We start from the raw sequence: 9,248 nt of genomic DNA, 5'->3' as shown, positions 1-9,248 counted from the left end.
CTGAGATCAAAAAGAATTTGGAGGCTGGCGGGGAACTTTGTGAGGGGAAGAGTGAAACATCCCTTTTCCCTCTGTTTCACAGCCCCAGCTTCTCTTCTCTGCCCTTCCTCCTCTGCCCTTCCTCCTCTCCCCTTCCTCCTCTCCCCTTCCTCCTCTCCCCTTCCTCCTCTCCCCTTCCTCCTCTCCCCTTCCTCCTCTCCCCTTCCCTCAGAACCCCATTCTGGTTTGGGATGAAGGGACCTCTGGAGATCATCCAGTCCAACCCCCCTGCTCCCGCGGGGTCCCAGAGCAGATCACACAGGATCCCAGGGGTCTGAATGTCTCACAGAAGGAGACTCCACACCCGCTCTGGGCAGCCTGGGCCGCGCTCTGGCACCTCCCAGCAAGCAAGTTTCTCCTTACGTTCAGATGGAGCCTCCTGGGTTTCAGTCTGTGCCCGATGCCCCTCACCCCGGCGCTGGGCACCACTGAACAGAGTCTGCTCCATCCTGACACCCACCTGAGATATTGATCCCATTGATCACATCCCTCTCAGCTTCTCTTCTCCAGCTCAACAGCCCCATCTCTCTCAGTCTCTCCTGATCAGACCCCCATCGCTCGGGGTCTGCGGGATCTCCCTGTGCTTGTGGGAGCCCACGAGTCTTTGCATCACGCCTTGCGTTTTATTCTCTCTTCCTCTTTCAATTACTTATCTCACTTGGTTTTTTTATCTTAGCCCATGAGTTTTCTTACTTTTGCTCCTCATATTCTTCATTCCCATCCTACTGAGGGGTGCGTGGGGCTGCTCTGCCAGCCCCGGCTGCCCCACCGCAGCTCCCCAGGCCCTCACGTCTCCCATCCCAGCAACAGCAGTGGCCGCGGCACTGATTTCTTTCCTCTCCCTTTTGCAGCCTCCTTGCGCTCGTCCTCTCCACGCCGATCTCTCCTGGCTTCCTCCAGCTGCTGTGTCCTCTGGGTAAGTGCAGCTCGACCCCTCCCAAGATGCTCTCGAGTTGGCTGGGGCTTCTAAAACAGAGGGAAAAGGGATGTCTCACTTTTCCTCAGGCAGTTTCCTCCCAGACCCCTTTTACCCCCTGCGCTCTCCACAGACCCCAGTTACCGTTTCTGTTCGATGGGGAACATCTCACTGTGCTGTGCATGGCCAAGACGATGAGGACTCTGGACAGGAAATCCCTTCCAAGCGCAGCTTTCCTCTCACCGTTGGGCAGCGACAACAGCCCCGGTATCGCGACAGCAGCACCGACGGCCCCGGTATCGCGACAGCAGCACCAACAGCCCCGGTATCACGACGGATGGCACCGACAGCCCCGGTATCGCGACAGCAGCACCGACAGCCCCGGTATCGCGACGGGCAGCAGTGATGGAGCTGGTATTGCGACGGCAGCACCGACGGCCCTGATATTGTGATGGGCAGTGACAGGGGCCCTGGTATCGTGATGGGCAGAACCAACAGCTCCAGTATCGTGATGGGCAGCACTGACGGTCCCGGTATTGCGACGGCAGCACCGACAGCACCGGTATCGCGATGGGTGGCACCAACAGCCCTGGTATCGCAATGGGCAGCAACAACGACCCCGGTATCGCGAAGGGCGGCACCGACGGCCCCGGTATCGCAATAGGGAGCACTGATGGTCCTGGTATCGCGACAGGTGGCAACAACAGCGCTGGTATCGTCACAACAGCAGTGACGACGGCCCCAGTATCGTGATGGGCAGCAACGATGGTCCTGGTAGCGCGATGGGTGGCACCGACGGCCCTGGTATCGCGATGGGTGGCACCGACAGCCCCGGTATCGCAATGGGTGGCACCGACGGCCCCGGTATCGTGACAGCAATAAATCTCAAGACCTCCCAAAATAAATCCCCCTTCCATCCCTCCTGGTGTGACAAGACCCTTAATTAACATTTCATTAATCAAACAACTCAACCCCCCCGTTGTCACAAATCGCTGCATTAACGAACTTCAACTCATTCCAGAACCCAGTTTATTAAGCAAAGCAGAAAGCACGTTAAATAGAAAGAAAAACACCAAAACCCCTGTTTCTCGGCTCAGATCCGGGCGCTTTACGGCACCATTTTGCCACCATTTCCCTTTCCGGTTCTTCCCACCGTGAGCAGCCGCTGCCCGTTGATCTCACAGCGGCGTTTTTTCCCAATCTCACAGGATTTCAGCCCAATTCCGGCCCCGTTCCGTGCGCCCCCTGGTGCCGGAGATGACGATCGGGCGCCAGCTCTTCCCATCAAACCCGATGCCGAGAAACCAAACCCCCCGCGGTCGCTTCTTCAAACACACGCGCAGATTCACCCCTTTTCTCCCCAAAAATCCCCCTCTGGATGCGCCGTCCGGTGGGAAAGCCGACGGTGGTTTCGGCGCGGGGGTTTCCTGAGGGCGCAAACCTACCCCGGGCGCTGCTCCGGCGCCGCGATCCCCATTTCGGCTGGTTCCTCGATTTTAAGGCGCTTCGGGGGCGGCTCGGTCCCGGCTTGCGGCTCCGGCATCGCCATTTCGGATGGTTTGTCCTCAATTCTCCAGCGTTTTGGGGGCTGCTTGGTCCCGGTCTGCGGCTCCAGCACCAGCGCTGCAATCACCATTTCAGCTGGTTTCTCCTCAATTTTAAAGCGCTTCAGGGGCGGCTCGGTCCCGGCCTGCGGCTCCGGGATCACCATTTCGGCTGGTTCCCCTTCAATTCTTAAGCGCTTCAGGGGTGGCTTGGTCCCGGCCTGCGGCTCCAGCATCGCCATTTCGGTTGGTTTCTCCTCTATTTTCATGCATTTTGGTGGTGGCTCGGTCTCAGCTGGCGGTTCCGGCGTCACAATCGCCATTTCGGTTGGTTTCTCAATTTCCAAGTGCTTCAGGGGCGGCTCGGTCCTGGCCCGTGGCTCTGGTGCCGCAATCACCGTTTCGGCTGGTTCCTCCTCAATTTTCAGGTATTTTGGTGGTGGCTCGGTCCCGTCCTGCAGCTCCGGTGCCGCAATCCCCATTTCGGCTGGTTCCCCCTCAATTTTCAGGCACTTTGGGGGCGGCTCCATCCCAGCTTGCAGCTCCGACTCCGGCATCGCCATTTCACCTGGTTTCTCCTTGATTTCAAAGCATTTTGGGGGCGGCTCGGTCCCCACCTGCAGCTCCAGTGCCACAATCACCATTTCAGCTGCTTTCTCCTCAATTTTAACGCATTTTGGGGGCGGCTCGGTCCCGGCCGGTGGCTCTGGTGCTGGCACCACAATCTCCATTTTAGCTGGTTTCTCCTCAATATTCAGGCACTTTGGTGGTGGCTCAGTCCCGGCCTGCGGCTCTGGCTCCGGCATCTCCATTTCAGCTGCTTTCTCCTCAATCTTCACACACACTCCCGAGGATGGCACTGGAGCTTCCGGGGACGGCACTGGAGCTCCCGGGGACAGCACTGGAGCTCCCGAGGATGGCACTGGAGCTCCCGGGGACAGCACTGGAGCTCCCGGGGACAGCACTGGAGCTCCCGAGGATGGCACTGGAGCTCCCGAGGATGGCACTGGAGCTCCCGGGGATGGCACTGGAGCTCCCGGGGACAGCACTGGAGCTCCCAGGAACAGCACTGGAGCTCCCAGGGATGGCACTGGAGCTCCCGGGGACGGCACTGGAACTCCCGGGAACAGCACTGGAGCTCCCGAGGATGGCACTGGAGCTCCCAGGGATGGCACTGGAGCTCCCGGGGATGGCGCTCAAGTTTCCAGGGATGGCACTGGAGCTCCCAGGGATGGCACTGGAGCTCCCGGGGATGGCACTGGAGCTCCCGGGGATGGCACTGGAGCTCCCAGGGATGGCACTGGAGCTCCCGGGGATGGCGTTGGAGCTCCTGGGGATGGCACTGGAGCTCCCGGGGATGGCACTGGAGCTCCCAGGGATGGCACTGGAGCTCCTGGGGATGGCACTGGAGCTCCCAGGGATGGCACTGGAGCTCCTGGGGATGGCACTGGAGCTCCCAGGGATGGCACTGGAGCTCCCGGGGATGGCACTGGAGCTCCTGGGGATGGCGCTGGAGTTTCCAGGGATGGCACTGGAGCTCCCGAGGATGGCACTGGAGCTCCCAGGGACGGCACTGGAGCTCCCGAGGATGGCGTTGGAGCTCCTGGGGATGGCGCTGGAGCTCCCGGGGACGGTGCTGGAGCTCCCGGGGATGGTGCTGGAGCTTGCCATGGACAGCAGGGTCAACACTGCAACCGACACGGGGTGGGGGAAACGGGGTGATGGGACATGGGGATGTTGGGGTTCGGGGGGGAAATGGGGTGATATGAGGTGGGGATGTTGGGGTTTGGGGGGGAAAGGGGGATGTGACATGGGGGTGTTGGGGTTTGGGGAAAGGTGGATGTGACATGGGGGTGTTGGGGTTTGGGGAAAGGGGGATGTGACATGGGGGTGTTGGGGTTTGGGGAAAGGGGGATGTGACATGGGGGTGTTGGGGTTTGGGGAAAGGGGGATGTGACATGGGGATGTTGGGGTTTGGGGAAAGGGGGATGTGACATGGGGGTGTTGGGGTTTGGGGAAAGGGGGATGTGACATGGGGGTGTTGGGGGAAAGGGGGATGTGACATGGGGATGTTGGGGTTTGGGGAAAGGGGGATGTGACATGGGGGTGTTGGGGGAAAGGGGGATGTGACATGGGGATGTTGGGGTTTGGGGAAAGGGGGATGTGACATGGGGGTGTTGGGGTTTGGGGGTGGAAATATGGGATCCAACAAGGAAAAGCTGGGGTTTTTCAAGGAAAAGCGTGATACGACAATGGGTACGATTCAAGGAAAAGTTGGAGTTGGTCAAGAAAAGATGCGATATGATAAAGGAATTGTTGGGGTTTGTCAAGAAAAGGTGTGATAGGACAAGGAAAAGTTGGGTTTTGTTGAGAAAAGACGTGATAGGACAATGGAAACGTTGGGTTTTGTCAAGAAAAGACACGATAGGACAAGCAAAAGTTGGGTTTATGTCAAGAAAAGACACGATAGGACAAGCAAAAGCTGGGTTTATGTCAAGAAAAGACACGATAGGACAAGGAAAAGTTGGGTTTGGTTGAGAAAAGATGCGATAGGACAAGGAAAAGTTGGAGTTGGTCAAGATAAGACGCAATAGGACAAGGAAAAGTTGGGTTTATGTCAAGAAAAGACAATAGGACAAGGAAAAGTTGGCTTTTGTCAAGAAAAGACACGATAGGTCAAGGAAAAGTTGGAGTTGGTCAAGATAAGAACCAATAGGACAAGGAAAAGTTGGGTGTATGTCAAGAAAAGATGCAATAGGACAACAGAAACGTTGGGTTCTGTCAAGAAAAGACGTGATAAGACAAGGAAAAGTTGGGTTTTGTTGAGAAAAGATGCGATAGGACAATGGAAACGTCAGGTTTCGTCAAGAAAAGGTGCGATACAACAATGGGTACGATACGAGAAGGAAAAGTTGGGTTTATGTCAAGAAAAGACGCGCTACAACAAGGAAAAGTTGGGTTTTGTCAAGAAAAGGTGCGATAGGACAATGGAAACGTTGGGGTTGGTCAAGAAAAGGTCCGACATGATAATGGGTACGATACGAGAAGGAAAAGTTGGGTTTTGGGGACAAAAGGCGCGATACGGGACAGCGGAAAACGAGCCAACCAGGTGGAGCGGAGAGCAAGAAAGACACGGAGAAACGTCACTATTTCTACCCAAAAGGCAGCGTTGGGAGCCCCAAGAGCAGCGACGACCCCCCCGGGGCCCAGGTGGGGTGGGCCAGGCACCCAATGCGTGCGATACCTGGGTCGGGCGCCTGCGGGTCGGTGTCCATGTCCCCCCAGGGCTTCCAGACCAGCTCCGCGCGCTCCTCGTCCTGCTGCGCCTGCGCTGGGTCGCGCAGGGCCGGCAGCTCCGCCTGGAAGCCGCTCCCCACGTTGATCTGCCTGGAGAGGGGACGGGAGGCGGTGACGGGGACCGCGGCGGCGCGGCGGGGGGGACGGGGGCGTTCTGAGCGCTCACGGCATCATCATGCTCCGATCGGCACCGAAACCGCGCGGTTCGGCCGAAAACCACAGGGATTCGCTCCGAGACGCGGCAGAGTGGGAGAGACGCCCTGCGAGGGCTCGGAACAACAAAGCGTTGCCGGGGTTCCGCCGCGACATCAGCGCCGCCGGTGACATCAGCGCCTCGTGTTCCGTTCGGAATGGACGTCAATGGGTCCTGGTGGGCCAAACGAGGGGCAGGAAAAGCGCGACGCACCCGTTTTGCGCCCGTTTTTGGTGGTTTGGGGACTCACGGCCGGACGCTGATTTTGGGGGCGTCCTTCACCAGGCACAATCCCAAGTCGCCGTCCATTCTGCCTGCGGGATATTGAGAAATAGAGGGGAAAAGCAACGCTCAGGATCAAAATCATCGTGCCGAGACCGTTCCTCGGCGTCACAACCACAAATTGTCCCAATTCCCATCGTTTTGGTGAAATCGGTCGCTGATGGATCATCCCAATGGGGTTTTGCAGTCGATCGCAGCACTCGGGTGGTTTTTACACCCGATATCACAGCGAAACCCTGGGGGGGTTGTTTCCATCCCATATTCCACAAAATCACCCATTTTGGGGGTTTTTGGGGAGCACAAGCTCTGCGTTTGTCACCACAAACCAGCGAGGGGACGCCGAACCCAAACCGGGTTCACCGGGCGGTTTTACACCGGGATCGCTCGGCCCGGGTTGAGATAAACCCCCCGTAAACCACAACCATAAAGCGGGGTGTTCCCCCCAAAGCGCTACGTGGGGACATCCGCATCGCACCGAATTAACCCCGCGGGGCGGCCGAAAGCGCTTCAATCCCGGTGTCGGGATCACGAGGGGTTTCGGCCTCCGTCGCCTTTTTTGCTGCGAGATCTTCCCATCCGGAGACGCATTTTCGGTGACCTGGGCAACATCGAACGAGAAAAGGGTTAAAGGTGGAAAACGCACAAAATCACACGGGCGTTTATCTGCTTTTCCTCCTTTTTTGGCTCAAAAGCAAGCGGCGAACCCCAAAATGAGGGGTCTGGGGACCCTCCGGTCCTGCTGATGCTTCCTCCCTTTCACCCAACTCGAGGCGATCGCCGGGTTCCGTATTTCGGATCAATAACCCAGCGGGAGCCTGGAGCCTCCCAGAGCCCGTCCCTGGGGTAGCGGCCGCCGAGCGCGTCCCCATAGCGTTATTTGGGTGTAATTTGGGGGGTTCTGGGGCACGTAGCACCCTTGGTTCAGCCAGGGACACACACACGGGTGCTCCGGCGAGCAACTCCGGCACCGCCGGTTGCCGAATCATCGCACAACCATCCAAGTACTCCTCACCCACCTTGTTTCTTGTCACTGGAACCAACACCGGGATCACCAGGGGGGTGTTTTTGGACAGCGTCAGGGGTTCGGAGGCGCCGTTTCCATCTCCCAACGATGGTTTCGCGGTGTTTGCATCGCCCGCGTCGCGCACCTGAGCACAAACGGAACCGGGAGCGTCGGTGGCGCTGGAGGATATCAAAGCGCTTTGCAAACTGCTCTTCCCAATTATTTCTCCATTATATAACGAGGATAATAAAACCCGCTACGCTAAACACGACCCAAACCGGGCGGGAGCGCGCAACGCGAATCTTTACACCGCAGCGATTCCCTATTTCTCGTTTTCTCACCCCGTCATCTCCACTCAATCGGCAGCGACGTTCACAAATCATCCAGTTACGCACAATTTGGTAACGACCCCCGCAAAGGGCTTCGACGGCACCGCCAACCCCCTCGCCGCCTTCGCTCAGATCCCCGCTCAATGAGCAGCACCCATGGGTGCCCGTTACCTGCCCCCTCTCGGCGTCCACCGACCACCCGTGGTTCCGGCACATGGAGACGCCGCCATCATCAACCGGAGCAGCCGCCAAGTGGCTAAAGTGACAAAAATCAGGATAAATAGGTAAAAAAATCAACATGATAAAGCCGCGGCGCTTTTAGAACAGATGGCGTAGTCGGCACTGAAGCTCCAGGCAGGTGGAGCTTGCCCGGTGGAATCAATCGGCGTTCGGTCTCAAAGGTTTCAACCCAAAAGGGTTAAATAGCAAGGATTAATAAATACTGACCCTCATTAATAATTACTGATTGTCATTAATAAATAGTGACCGTCACTAATAAATACTGATCGTTATTAATAAATACTGACCATCATTAATAAATACTGATCATCATTAATAAATACTCACAATCATTAATCGATACTGATTGTCATTAATAAATACTGACTGTTATTAATAAATACTGATCATCATTAATAAATACTCGCCATCATTAATCAATACTGATCATCATTAATAGTGACGGTCATTAATAAATACTGATCGTCATTAATAAATACTAACCATTAATAAATGCTGATCACCATTAACAAATACTGATCATCATTAATAAATAATAATCATCCTTAATAAATACCATCATTAATCAATACTGATTGTCATTAAGAAATACTGACCGCCATTAATAAATACTGGCCGTTATTAATAAATACTGGTGGTTATTAATAAATACTAATTGTCATTAATAAATACTAACCATCATTAATAAATACTGGTTGTTATTAATAAATACTGATCACTATTAATAAATTATGACCATCATTGGCAAATACTGATCATTAGTAACCAGGCTCAGGTTGGGCTCCAGGTTGGGCTCAAGGCTCAGATTGGGCTCCAGGCTCAGGTTGGGCTCTAGGTTGGGTTCCAGGCTCAGGTTGGGCTCCAGGTCAGGCTCAAGGCTCAGGATGGGCTCCAGGTTCAGGTTGGGCTCCAGGTTCAGGTTGGGCTCCAGGTTGGGCTCCAGGCTCAGGTCAGGCTCCAGGCTCAGGTTGGGCTCCAGGTCGGGCTCCAGGCTCAGACTGGGCTCCAGGTCGGGCTCCAGCGCTTCCCCGCAGAGCAGCCCGGGGCTCTGGGCAAAGCCACGCAGCTCGTCGCCCAAGGGAAACAGGTCCATGGTCACCGGGCTCCAAACACCCCGGAGCAAAAACCAGAGCGGCCCCAGGACACCCGGGCTCCCAAAGAGCCTGGAAAAGGGACACAAAGAGTTAAATTGGGGGGAGTGAAGTGGCTGCTGATGCTGAGAAACCCCCGGGGGTTCGGGGCTGGGGGGAAAGGGGGGATCTGTATGAAAACTGCTCTGGGGAAAAGGGGGGAAGGGGTTGGGCTGCACGGGAATGGGAGGAGGGACGGGAAAACGGGAGAGGGAAACGGGGGAAGAGGGAAAAGGGGGGAAAGGGGGGAAAGAGGGAAAAGGGGGAAAAAGGGA

Source organism: Patagioenas fasciata, chromosome 25 (assembly GCF_037038585.1).
Source record: "Patagioenas fasciata isolate bPatFas1 chromosome 25, bPatFas1.hap1, whole genome shotgun sequence".
NCBI lineage: Eukaryota > Metazoa > Chordata > Aves > Columbiformes > Columbidae > Patagioenas > Patagioenas fasciata.
This window is presented reverse-complemented; position numbering follows the sequence as displayed.